This window comes from Eptatretus burgeri, chromosome 3, assembly GCF_056783735.1.
Source record: "Eptatretus burgeri isolate ZD-2024b chromosome 3, Ebu_testis_v1, whole genome shotgun sequence".
Classification (NCBI taxonomy): Eukaryota; Metazoa; Chordata; class Myxini; order Myxiniformes; family Myxinidae; genus Eptatretus; species Eptatretus burgeri.
In genome coordinates, this window is record NC_140963.1 from 54,198,255 (window position 1) to 54,211,033 (window position 12,779).

Consider the following 12,779-nt stretch of genomic DNA (forward strand, 5'->3'; position numbering starts at 1 on the left):
GGATTTCTTAAATGTAATAACTGTTGATTCATCTGACTGTACCTGATTGAAACACGTTTTAGGGGTATTACACACTAAAGCATCTTAATGTTTCATCTCGAATCTATGAGGAGCAGGGGCAGTTCAGACAAAAGGGCATTTATGCGTTAAGAAAAATATTTTCAGATATTTTAAAGAAAAATGTGTGATATATATATATATATATATATATATATATTTTTTTTTTTTTAAGGCAATGTCTGAATAAAAATCAATAGACAATGCATGAATTTTTATTACTATAGTGGTTAGAAACTACATATGATAATGAAATTTAAATAGAAAAAAGACTAAACTTTTAGAAAACTTTTGGGGGCAGGTGGATGCCCTTGTGGCACGCTACAACGGTGGGGCAGAAAGAACGGACGTAGGACAGGCCCGCACCTCCAGTTTAGCTGAGATGAAACATCAGATGATTACTATTTTGAGCAACCAAGTTATCTCGGCATCATATCAGTTTTTGCATTGGTTGTTATTTGTTGACCTTTGACCTTTGAGGTAAGGTCACCAATAAAAATATGAGTTGTGTTTTTTTTAATAAAGATTAGACAATTGAAAGCATGAACGAGTCATAAAAATACTGCATTTTAGCTTTCAGAATCAGTTTTATAGTAAAAACTCATAATTGGCCAAATTTGACCCCGGTTGATATTTGACCCGCAATATCTCGGAAATGCCCCCGAACCTGGCTGATCACCTTTCATATTCGTCATCTACACAAAACTGATCTGGAGAAGTTGGATTAAAATTTGTCCCTCTTCCGGTGGTGATTCTCCTCCTCCCACCACTGGTCTACATGGTTGTGGGCCAATTACATCCAGACTTGGATCAGCATGACCCCAATTAATGTATGGGGTGATTTTATCATTGCCGGTGGTCTTGGGGTGGGGGACGCAAATTCTCCATGGAAATGTGAATGAGGTCGTGCCGCCTCCATCTGGGGGAGGGTATCACAATTCTCCATGGAGATGTGAATGAGGTCGTGCGCCTCCATCTGGGGGAGGGTATCACAATTCTCCATGGAGATGTGAATGAGGTCGTGCGCCTCCATCTGGGGGAGGGTATCACAATTCTCCAACATTTCCAGCACAGTATTCCTGTGTCCGTGTTTTCAGTGCAGTGAGGTGCTTTGAATGATAAGGAAAGATAGCCTGGCGTTGGCTTGGCGGTTCGGATGGGGGCTTGGGACCATCGGTCCGCTGAATTAATACCGGAGGGTTGACTGAGCCTGTCATCCTTCCGAGGTCGGAGAAATGAGCACCAGTGCACTGGGAATCGGGGCACTGCATCAGCGGCGTCGCCACGCCCCGAACCAATCATGTAACCAGCCGCTGAAAAGGCCGCACACGATGGGAGGAGGAGGACAGTGTGACAGTTTCAACAACACGTTCTTCTGATGTAAACCTTTTTATTGGAGCGGTGTATAGGCAACTGACAGCTACATGTTGGCAAAAACCAAAAACCCATAAAGTTATGTGAATTCCTTACGACTGTCGCACTGACAGAGAAAAATATGTCGGTAATCTTCCTCTTTTTTCGGACCTTCCATGATACTTGTTTTGTCTGCAAGGAAAGTTCGTGATCCGATGATGAAATCGATCCGATTGATCCTGACGGAGACAACGTCAACCAAGCTCGTCTCTCCTCAGAACCATCGGGTGGACGAGTCCACTATGACGCCATCGACGGGGGGTGTTAACAATGCTCTCGCATATCCCATTCCAAGTCCGAAGGGGATGTGCACCCCCTCACCCCTTGCACCCTCCTCGGATCCGCCCCTTCCGGGGTGCCCACTGTGGTCGTGGTGAGGTGGGGGAAGCGCGATGGTGTCCGTGGTGAGGACGTTGAAGCGGTTGGAACGTTTTTGGTAAAGTGATTGAAACGTTTGTTGCGATTGTGGTGAAGAGGTCAAGTGTAGGTTATTGTGGGGATTTTTTAGGAAGGTGTTTGAGGTTCGTATAAAGGTTGTGGCGTTGATTCTCCGAGTCCTGTGAAGGTTCACGTGAAGTGACCGTTGAATGACGGCGCGTAGTTTTAACGAGGAAATGGCGCGCGAATGTTCATGAGGCTTCCTCTGTGTGGCTCGGTGTGTCGAATGCGTGAGGGAGAGGATCTCCATCAGACCAGCTCTTCGTGCGCATCGTCACTCCGCCCCACCCCATAATGACGTCATCAACAGGGACACCAAACGGATCACGTCCACTGATAGAATCTCCACCTGGATTGGTCACCACAGCTCCGTGCGTGAAGCCACCGGAAGTGCACTTTCCGCCATCTTGTCTCCCCCAAAAGAGGCGAACTGTCGTGACACGCAACGTTGAACCGGGCCCGGCCGATTTTGCAAAATATATTTCTTAAAATATATTTAAACTTCTGTCTAATATTTTAATGGATTTTGAAGTAAATTACTGTTCCTATTACTCGATCGAATTCCGGAAAAGTCCCTTCAGTCCATTTGCCAGAGAAGTAACCTTGTTGTCCTCAAAAGTGTGTGGTTTTATGGTGGTTTATTGTTCACAGACAAGCATAGACAAAATTAAGCTTGGTTGCCCGGATGGCAACCATGGGGAAATCTGTTATTTTTGCGCAAACACAAGATGGCCATCATCGACCGGGCTGAAAATATAACTTTTTAGGTAATGAACTTAAAATTACACATGAGACATCTTTTCCATATAATTTTGGCGCGAGGAATCGATATGTAACCTTATTTTTGTGATTAGAAGTAAATTTGAGGTCAATGTTCGAGTTCCTGGCAATTGTTTGCCGTGTGAGATACATTTTGAATGACAACAAGGTCACTATTCTGACAACTGGACTCTCACATACGACATTAATGCGAGTTACTAATTCATTGTTTTGTTTTTACAGATATGGCTGATTCAAGGTGCATTTTTCCCGTGTGTCATGGTTGAGGGGAATTGAAGAAATTTGCTGATCAAGGGATCAAGACATTGATCTCCTGTGCCAAAGCCCGTGGAGATGAAGAGTTACGCGCAAAACTACAGGACATTGTTGATGGTGATGCTGTTCGCATAGAATGTCACAAAGTATGCTACTGTACTTGCACATCAAAACAAAAAAATTGAGAGACTTCGTAAATCACAGAAAATAAAAGCTGAAGATGATTGTGTTACAGTGACAACAAGATCTCGCACACTACACAGGCAACAGGCAGTGGTGCGTTTGTTAACAAACGTGACTGCATTTTTTGTGGCAAAGAATGTTTACCTGTTGATGACAAACATCCAGAAAGATGGGATCGTGTTCGTCAGTGCATGATTAAAGAACGTTTTGACAAGGAAGGTAATCTCATCCCAACTATGAAAGATGCCATCATTAATGCTGCTGAGCAACGTAATGATGAAGTAGCCAGAACGGTCAAGTTACATATTGGATATTTGGTTGATCTCCCTATGGCTGAGTGCAAATACCATGTACGCTATTATAACAGTTTCATGACAGTCCCTAAATATGCTGATTTGCCAACTGGTGTTGCAGAAGAAAGTGCCCTAAATAACGTCATAGAACGCATGAATTGTGACAGGTCAAAGATGTGGAATAGCGTTGAACTGCATTCCCTGTACTGTGATCTTGGTGGCAAACTCACTCGACGTGATATGTTGAGCAAACTAACAGACTACGTGAGTAAGGACGTTATTTTAGTTCGGGTAGATGGATGTGCTACCATTGTTGGTTTCCGTAAATCCATTGCTAACCATCTGAAAATGGTTAAAGTGGATGATGCAGATGAGAGGAGTATTGATTCTGTGGTAAGGCAGGTCAAGAAGGAGGCATGCTCAGTCAAGTACAACAGTGCCAATTATGACCTCTCAGAATTTACACAATCAAGGCAACAAGCCCAACTTTACTGAGGTTGATTTCAGACTTGGTGTCTGGTGGTGAAATGACCAAGAAATCTCTAAGCCTGAGCCAGTCAATTCAAAGTCATGTTACAGGTACCAGAAATCAGACAACATTAGGACTGGCTGTCAAACTACTGCACCGCCATGGCAGTTCTGATCTTCTAAAGCTCCTTCATGAACATGAGTTCACAACGTCATATGATGAGGTCCTGAGATTTAGGAAATCCACTGCTCATTTTCTCGGTGACAATGCTCAGCTTCTCCACCAATTCATGGGTTTGAGTAGAACTGTTGGCGTGATTTTTGCCTGGTTTAATAATCTTGATGTGCAAGTGTTCACGCGTAATGGTCAGCGCACTACTCATGTCCTCTCATGAATTTCAGCAACCCCATCCTGCAGGCATTCTTGAGTATGGGCATGCTCACCCAGGGAAGAGCGACCTTATTATGCCACGACTCTCTAAGAAATCTGCCCAGTCTCGGACAAGCAGCAGCTCATCAGGGAGCCTTCCTCTGCAGCACTACACTGGGCCATCCAAAGTGAACCCCCCCCCCCCCGGCTGTGGATGCAACCTCTGGATTCTCCTACCAAGAAGTGTGTGTCCGGCAAGCTAGTTTAGCTGCTGCACAGGAAAAGGACATGAAGTGGCTAAACACAGTCAGCACACAGGTGAACGCCATGGAATGGGGTGGGTTCAACAACCAAGAAGCATTCACCAGTCATGCAGAAAAAAGCCAGCAAGTACCGACATGTTCGGACCCCTTATTGATGCCAAAGCTTCTCATCCAGACACTGTAGTGACTTCACTGGAGTATCTTCAGAAGTCATTGACTGATATGGGAATGACTTATGTCCACATCTCTGTGGATCTCCAGCTCTACATGGTGGCTTGCCAAATCAAGTGGCATGACGTTGATCACTTTGAAAATGTGATTCTTTGGCCTGGGATAATGCACACTGTGCAGTCCTTCTGTGGTTGCATTGGCAAACTCATGCGTGGGTCTGGTGTTGAGACTCTCATCAGTTCAGCATTTGGGGGCCTGGCAGGAATCATGAGTGGCAAGTCCTGGGTTCGATCAATGAGAGCCTTCCGGATGGTTTTGACTGCCCTTCTCATTTCCTTCCTCACCACCGGCCCCATGACATTCCAGGAGTTGTGCAGCTACCTTGAGACATGCAGACAGCACCTAACTGGGAAGCACTGGGTTGATAACTTCATCAAGCCTACTCTGCTTGTTCATCAACTTCTGCGTAGTGAGAGGGAGGCAGACTTCCTGCTGCAACAGCTAACACTTGAACGCATGCTTCCCTACTTATTTGTTGCTGGTCACCATCACTATGCCTGTTACATCACCCATCACCTTCTGGAGATGAGCTATCTGCTGCCACCAGATGCCAAGTCAGAGCTCATATCAGGTGCTTTTGTGTGTCGTCACCAGGAAGGCATTTGGAATGGTGTGAGCTCTGATCAGTTCGGTGAACAAACTGCGATTAGAATTGGCAAGGGTGGCCTCAAGGGTATGACTTTCTCCAGAGATGGTAGCAGAGTGGATCGATTCCTTTCCTGTCACTGCCTACATCTCAGATACAATGGAGCACATCTACCCTGACTCCTCAAACAAGGACAATGAAGACCAAGTCAGAGAAAAGGACACAAGAATCGGACTACGTCACAAGGAGGAGGGCAAGAAGAGGAGAGAACTTGATGCAGATGATAGGTGCCGGATTTTACTTGAATTGTCGAATGTGTCTCATCTTCTTGAGAATCACTCACCACATCTGTACAACATTGCCAATGGTCGAATTGCTCCCCGAGAAGCTGAAGTGAATGTTGAGGATTCCGTGGTTGTAGGTCAGAAAATGGTTGCAGAGTTCTATGCATCTATTCCAGGTGGATTCCATGCAACCATCTCATGCCCCATCAAGACAATGGAGCACTTACAGAAAGGAGTGAAAATTGGGGACAAGACGATCTTTGATCGAGAAACCATCTTCCTCAGGCTGCTGACTATTGAACAGAAAAGACAAATGGAGCTAGGACCTATCTTCCAGTTTGAGCTCTGCGCAGTACCCCCCTCACTCATTGATGAATATGGGTGTTTAAGGAAAGGCAACAAAGCACTACTGGCACACAAACTCTGTGTTCAGGCACAACAGCCTCTGCAACCAGATGTTACCATTGTTGACGCGAGCCAACTTCTCTATCATATTGTCTGGCCTTTCAGGGGAACTGTGTCAGTCTTGGTTGAGTCCATCAAGACAAGGCTGTCTACCATTGCTGGTCAGAAGATCTTGGTCTTTGACAAATATTATGATGTTTCTGCAAAGGACCATGAAGGATTGAGGCGTGCTGGCATTGGTTCCATCAACTATGACCTCACAATAAACACACCCCTGCCGAGTCGAAACGCCATCCTGAAAAACAAGCAGAACAAGTTGCAGCTGTCCAAGGTTTTGAGTACATATAACTTTGGTGAAGGAGTTACTGTGGAGAGCCTTAGCCATGGTGCGTTCAACCATGATGAAGCAGACATTACAATGATCTCACACCTGCTCATGGCTGCTGAATGTAATGCAAGAGTGATACGTATCCTCTCTGATGACACTGATGTTTTTGTATTGATGGTTTACTGGGTTTACCAGCGCAACATCCAGGCCACAGTGTAGAATGGAAAGGTGGGATGGAGCAATTTGGAATATCAACACCACCTGTGACCAGCTTGGCCCCAAGTGTCTGCAGCTTTTGGGAATGCACTACATCACTGGCTCAGATACCACGTCATACCCATACGGCAAGGGCAAAGTGTCAGCCCTGAAGACACTGAGAGCTGGCAACTTCCCTGGTTTGTACTCCACACTTGGCGAGCTGAACGCAAGCCATGAACAGCTCATGGAAGCAGGGCGGACATTCTTCTGTGCCCTGTATGGTCAGCCAGAAGGTACCACGATGAGCGAGTTGAGGTACTATATGTACACAAGGAAGTCTGGCAAGCCCCTCAAGCTCATGGCATTACCTCCAACTGAGATCAATCTCTTCCTACATATTTTGCATGCACATCTACAGACAGTACTTGCAAAATCAGCTGATCAGCAGGCCCCACCTGAACTTGACATTACAAAATATGGATGGGACATCAGAGATGGAATCCCAGTGCCAGCAACTTCTGCTACTCCACCAGCCCCTTTGGACCTCATGGATGTTGTGCGGTGTGGATGCAAAGCAGAGGGGAAGGCCTGCAGTACTGCAAGTTGCAGTTGTCACCATGCAAAGATCTCCTGCATGCTATACTGCACTTGTGGTTGCAGTGACAAGTGCTTCAACCCACACAAGACTGTGGAGGACAGTAAAAGTGAAGTGGAAGAAGGGAGTGTCGAAGCAGAACTGGAAAGAGACGAGGATACTGAAGGGGACGAGTACAATGAATGGGAATAAACAATACGTAAGTTGTCTACTAGGCTCTATGTCCTCTGTTCCTAAGATGTCCAATATGATGACATGACAATGTGTATGCTTTCTGATGATCAACATACTGTTGTGAACCATTCATGACTTCACTTTTGCATTGGTGTTGCATAATTTTCAGCAGAAAATAGTCATGGACATTTCATGTGAACCGCTATTTATTTCTGAACGTAAAAAATACCCCAAAATTGAATTCCGCATGTCAAAATCATATGGAAAAGAGGTATTACACAGGATTATATGTTAACCGATTAAAAACTTAGCCCATCGTCTGACCTGTAGTGGCCATCTTGAATTTATGCAAATTACAGGAGTTCCCCAAGGTAGCCACCCCGGCAACTAACCTGAATTTTATTAATGGACCCATGTTAGTCCAAAACAATCATAAAACCATACACTTTCCACATCAACAAGGTTGACAATGGAACACATAATAACGGCAAATGGACTACTTGGAGCTCCTTGGCAATTGCAAGGAGGCGATCAATACATATTATGAGGCCCGACACAGGGTTAGATCGGGAAACAAACATAGGCGTAACATCCAAGTTACATTAGGCTCCAGGTCACTTCATCAATAACAAAACAAAACTAAAGTCATGTTTTTTTAATGTTATTTAAAATATGTTTTGTTATTTTAGGCAATTTTATGTTATTCTACGTTTAATGTTTTTAAGGATTTTTAAAAGTTGCAACTTTCATACGTTTTTTTCAGGGATTTAAAAAAATTCTTTTTTTTTTTTGCTGTTTTTAGTGTTTTTTTTAAGGTTAGGTTTTCATCGATATTTTTTGTAGCAAAGGGGAGGGGGGGAATTTTGGTTCAACATAAGTGAGAGGGTCAAAACTTTTAATGTACAAAAGAGAGTGCAGGGGAAATTTTTTTTTGTGGGGAAAATTTGTTTTCGCATAGGCGAGCGATTTTGGGGAAGGCATATGTGAATAAATTTCCAAACTTAAAGGGTTTAATTTGTTGGTTTTTCATCTGTCACTCTCTAAAATAAGAGGTGTACCATTTGATTCTCAGGGGGGCATGGAAGTTTTTATGGTAAAAAAAATATCTTCACCCGCGAGTCGAGACCCCCCCCCCCCAAAAAAAATATCCTCACCCAATTCTGCATAAAGATATACATATAAAAACTTATTCTGCCCGACCCAAACTTCCATCCCCACCCCTCAATAGGCTTACATATTATTTCATTGCCCTTAACATTTACAGAACACTTTCAAAGAAATGAATTGGCTTAATGCAAAACATGCATGTAAATAATGATATGAGATGAAAATCACATAAAAGCTTGATGAGTTAAATTGCTTTAATTTCAAGATGCAGAACCTCTTACAACAAATATCAAAAAGACAACATTTACATAGTATACCATGTAGATTCATTCGAAAACTTTACCACATACGTACATGGAAACCAGCAAACAAAACATTTTTCCAAAGAGTTTTTAAAATGTTTAAATGATATAAAATATTGAGTCTAGATAAGACTATGAAAATGTTTTGAAATAAATATTATCAAAGGATGCAGTATAAATGTTAGTGTAAAACATTTTTGTCAAATATTAATAAAAAATATTTTGTCAATTTTGCAATATTATAAACAGAGATTTTTGAAACCATTTTGAAAACATTGTAAAATATTGTAAAAACGTTTTATAACCTTCACTAAACCCAGCATTTAAGGGAAGGCGTCTTTCAGATCGATGAAACACGCTGGTCACCACTTAAATTCAGGCGAGTGCAACACCCCAAGCTAAGCAATTTCACCCCGCATAATCTCATTGAATTTGGAACTTTTTGAATTGCACCAATCTTCACAAACTCGTCAGGATCTAGCAGATTTCAAATAATTTGTTTTTTTCACATGTAACAATATTCTTCATATGTTCATATTAATTTTAGTTTCTTTAATTGATTGTATTAAGAATTATGACACTCAAACAAGTGTGAACTTTCTTTTTGTGCAGTGATAATATTTTTTTTTGTAAGGGACCAATCAATAACGCAGGGGGATGAAAGGGAGAATCCAAGCTTTGGAGAACCTTCAGGATGGGATGTGAAATTTTTGTTTGGAACATGAAGTATTAAATGGAGACAATTTTGAAAACACAGAGGGGGGAGCTTGAAAATTTTGAGCAGACATGAGGGGATGCAAAATTTTGTAATTTTTTTTTCATTTCTCCCATCCCCTGTAAATATTGATCATTCTCTAAATATAAAATTGTAATGAGCAATTGAGTTTATCATTCCTCTGTGGTTTCAACAAGTACAAAATGGATATTTATTATTTGTGGAAGCATTCTGTTTCCCTATATGGAATAGCTTGATCTTAGAGCAGTGGTTTTCAAACTTTTTTTAGTGGCGACCCAATTTCAGAACCTCTCAACATCGCGCGACCCAAAAGATTCAAAACCCAATTCATAACATATAAGATAAGATCTCATATGACAAAAGAAAATTTATTGTTTACTTTATTCACCATCGTTATGTTTTCATGGACGAGTAAACGGAGAATAGCCGACATTATCCAAATAGTACAGTTGAATGTTTCAGAAGTTTAGTCCAAATGACATTTAGATATATCAGTGAGAAGGATGAGCCTGTTTTTCAGAAACCAACTTCTCTATGCGTGGAGAAGTAGATGACAATGCCAGGATCATATCATGCTCCATTTCTCGGCGATTTCTGTAATTTGTTTTAATCACCACCATGGTAGAAAACGACTACTCACAAAAGTATGATGAAGGATATGGCATGAGAACCTTAATGGCGCGCCGTGACAGGGTCGGGTACGACGGCAGCATTTTGCACCAGAATGTCGACAACGAATTGGTCCGCGCAAGAGCCTGCGCTCCTGAATCCTGCTGGAGCTATACAAGCTCTTCCTGTGCTGTATCATCTTCATCAGCAATCGAGTCCAGTGGAGCCGTGAAAGGGTCCCGAACCACAGAAAAGGACTGCACATCCAGCTCAGGGAAATAGTGCTGGAACTGTTCAATGAGCGACCGAAGGTGACGTGCTATCTCCCCAGAAAGACTGTCGAGCTCAGTATCATCGTACTGGCAGGTCGTTAGATGCTCCACCAGACGGGGTAAAAGGCTGAAGCGCTTAACAGTTGCTTTGTCTGCCAGTAATTTTAGAGTCGCCAGAAATCTGCTAATTTTGTCGTGAAAAATCATGAGGTTGGCCTCTTTGCCTTGGAGGGAGCGGTTGAGGACATTGAGATGTTCAAAGATGTCAACTATATAGCACAGTTCTGATAGCCAAGAATCCGACTCGAGCAACGCCACCCATGCCGTTTTCCCTTGTGTGCGTAGGAACTCCTTCAGTTCATCTTTGAGCTCGTAAACACGCAGAAGAAAGTTTCCTCGAGATAACCATCTAATCTGACTTGAGTGTAGAATAGTAAATTCTTATGGTCGGCGTCCATCTCCTGTCAGAATAGCCTGAATAACCTAGTGTTGAGGGTGCTCGATTTGATGCGATTCACCATTTTTACGACTTCTGAGAGCACGCTCTGCAAGGTTTCTAGCAAAGTACGAGAGGCGAGCGCTTCTCGGTGAATCATGCAGCATTGTACCATGGAGGTCTGAGGAGCCACCTCAAGCAATTTAGCCTTGAATCCAGAACGCACTCCTAACATTGCTGGCGCGCCGTCTGTTGTAGAACCGAGCAACTTTCCGAAGTCCAGATCATGGTCACGATAAAACTGCTCTACTTTTCCAAAAATGTCCTCGCATTTGGTGGTGGCCTCCAATGGTTTGATGAGCAGAGGCTCATCGACAAAGTTATCAGCCTTGATGAAGCGGACCCAGACGATGAGTTGTGCGTACGATGCGATATCAGTGGACTCGTCCAACTGTATGGCGTGCCACGGCGATTCCTTGATCTTCTGTACGACCTGAGTCATTACGTCCAGACTCGTATCTTCAATTCTGCATTGGATGGTGTTGTCAGAGAGGGGTATAACTGCCAGTTTCTTCACCACTTCCTCCCCAACCATCAGAGATACCATGTCCTTTTTTTGGGCAACCACATTGTTGATCAGCAGCTCGACTCGCATTTTCGCGAGCTACTCCACCACGAACATTGCGTCCAGTCATCTTTACGACTCTTCCACGCAGCTTGTTTACCTCCAACGGCGTCTTGTACATTCACTGGATTTGCACGTGGCTTGCTTCGGCGGCTTGGCAAATATCCACGGCTTTGGCAAGGTCCAAGCCCTTTTCATGTAAAAGATGCTCTTTGATCCACATATCGGACATTCTGAAAACGATTTTATCCCGAATCATGTTGTCCACCTCATCAAACTCACACGATTTGGCCAACCTTCGTAGATCCATCAGGTGATGGCCGAAGGATTGTCCATCCTGATACTTGTTCTGCCAGAAGTGCCGTTCATTCACTACATTCTTCCAAGGGTTGCAGTCGTCCTTGAACTGTTTTATCACCTCTGATAATACCTTACTGTCTGACATGGGGTCGAACAAAAACGTGTTGTCGACCTCAATCGCCTCCGTTCCAGTACAATGAAGCAAGGTGGTGAGTTTCTTACTCTCCGCCTGTCTTGATGCCTCTAAAAACTGATCGAATTGCTGGGACCAGCACAAGTTATCATTGAGGTTTGTGATAACATGAACAACATTGTCACCCGACACGCTCGCCGGAGTAAATATGACCTGAGGGTGGCAAGAACGATTTTTACAGCGCGTGCGCTGTATACAATTGCATCGAGTTTGAAATGTCCCCGGTGTCTACCACGTCTCCGGTGTCCCGGTGTTCCCCCCTCCCCCATGTGCCTGTGACAGCCAATGACGGACGGCCGGTAGATGCAGTGCGAAACCTAGACCGAAATGGCGACAATTGACGGAAATACCTGAGTATTTCAATGGAAATTTGTGAAACTAACGTGTTATATATGTGAAAACCATGGAATTTATTGCTTGACAGAAAAAAAGCAAGAAACGCGCCCCTCTCATGTACGAACGACGAAAGACGTCATTTCCGCCCACCATCGCATTTCGCGCCGAAAGACGTCATTTCCGCCCACCATCGCATTTCGCGCCGATCGCCGAACGCTGAAAGCAAAGTTCTTCTTATGCCATCATTCTTTTGTGGCCTCCTGCCACGCTGTATCAAACTATTTCATTCCTTCTGTTATAAATATATATATAAAGGTGCTTATCACAATAATAACAAGATTTTTACATTTCAAATATTAAGTACGCTTTTTAATGGTTTTTCAACTGAAAAAGTATAAATTGCATATTTTAACATTCGTGTACTCATTTGCTTCACCACACACGCTGTATTGAAGGATTTCACTTGTTTAATAAGCGTGTAGACCCGAATAGAAGGGGGATTTTCACCTCGAAAAAAGTAAGCGTGCATGCACGCTTATTCG

At 43.4% G+C, this 12,779-nt stretch overlaps 1 protein-coding gene across 6 annotated transcripts in view; it reads left to right on the forward strand.

Moving 5' to 3' along the window:
* The first annotated feature begins 3,750 nt into the window (after positions 1 to 3,750).
* LOC147029922 (uncharacterized) overlaps positions 3,751 to 12,779 on the forward strand; it is a 58,229-nt gene continuing 49,200 nt past the window's right edge. For all 6 annotated transcript variants that reach the window (XR_015056135.1, XR_015056136.1, XR_015056139.1 and 3 more), the window contains exon 1: positions 3,751 to 7,346. The gene's annotated coding sequence lies outside the window, so the exon portion shown is untranslated. The remainder of the gene's footprint in view (positions 7,347 to 12,779) is intronic.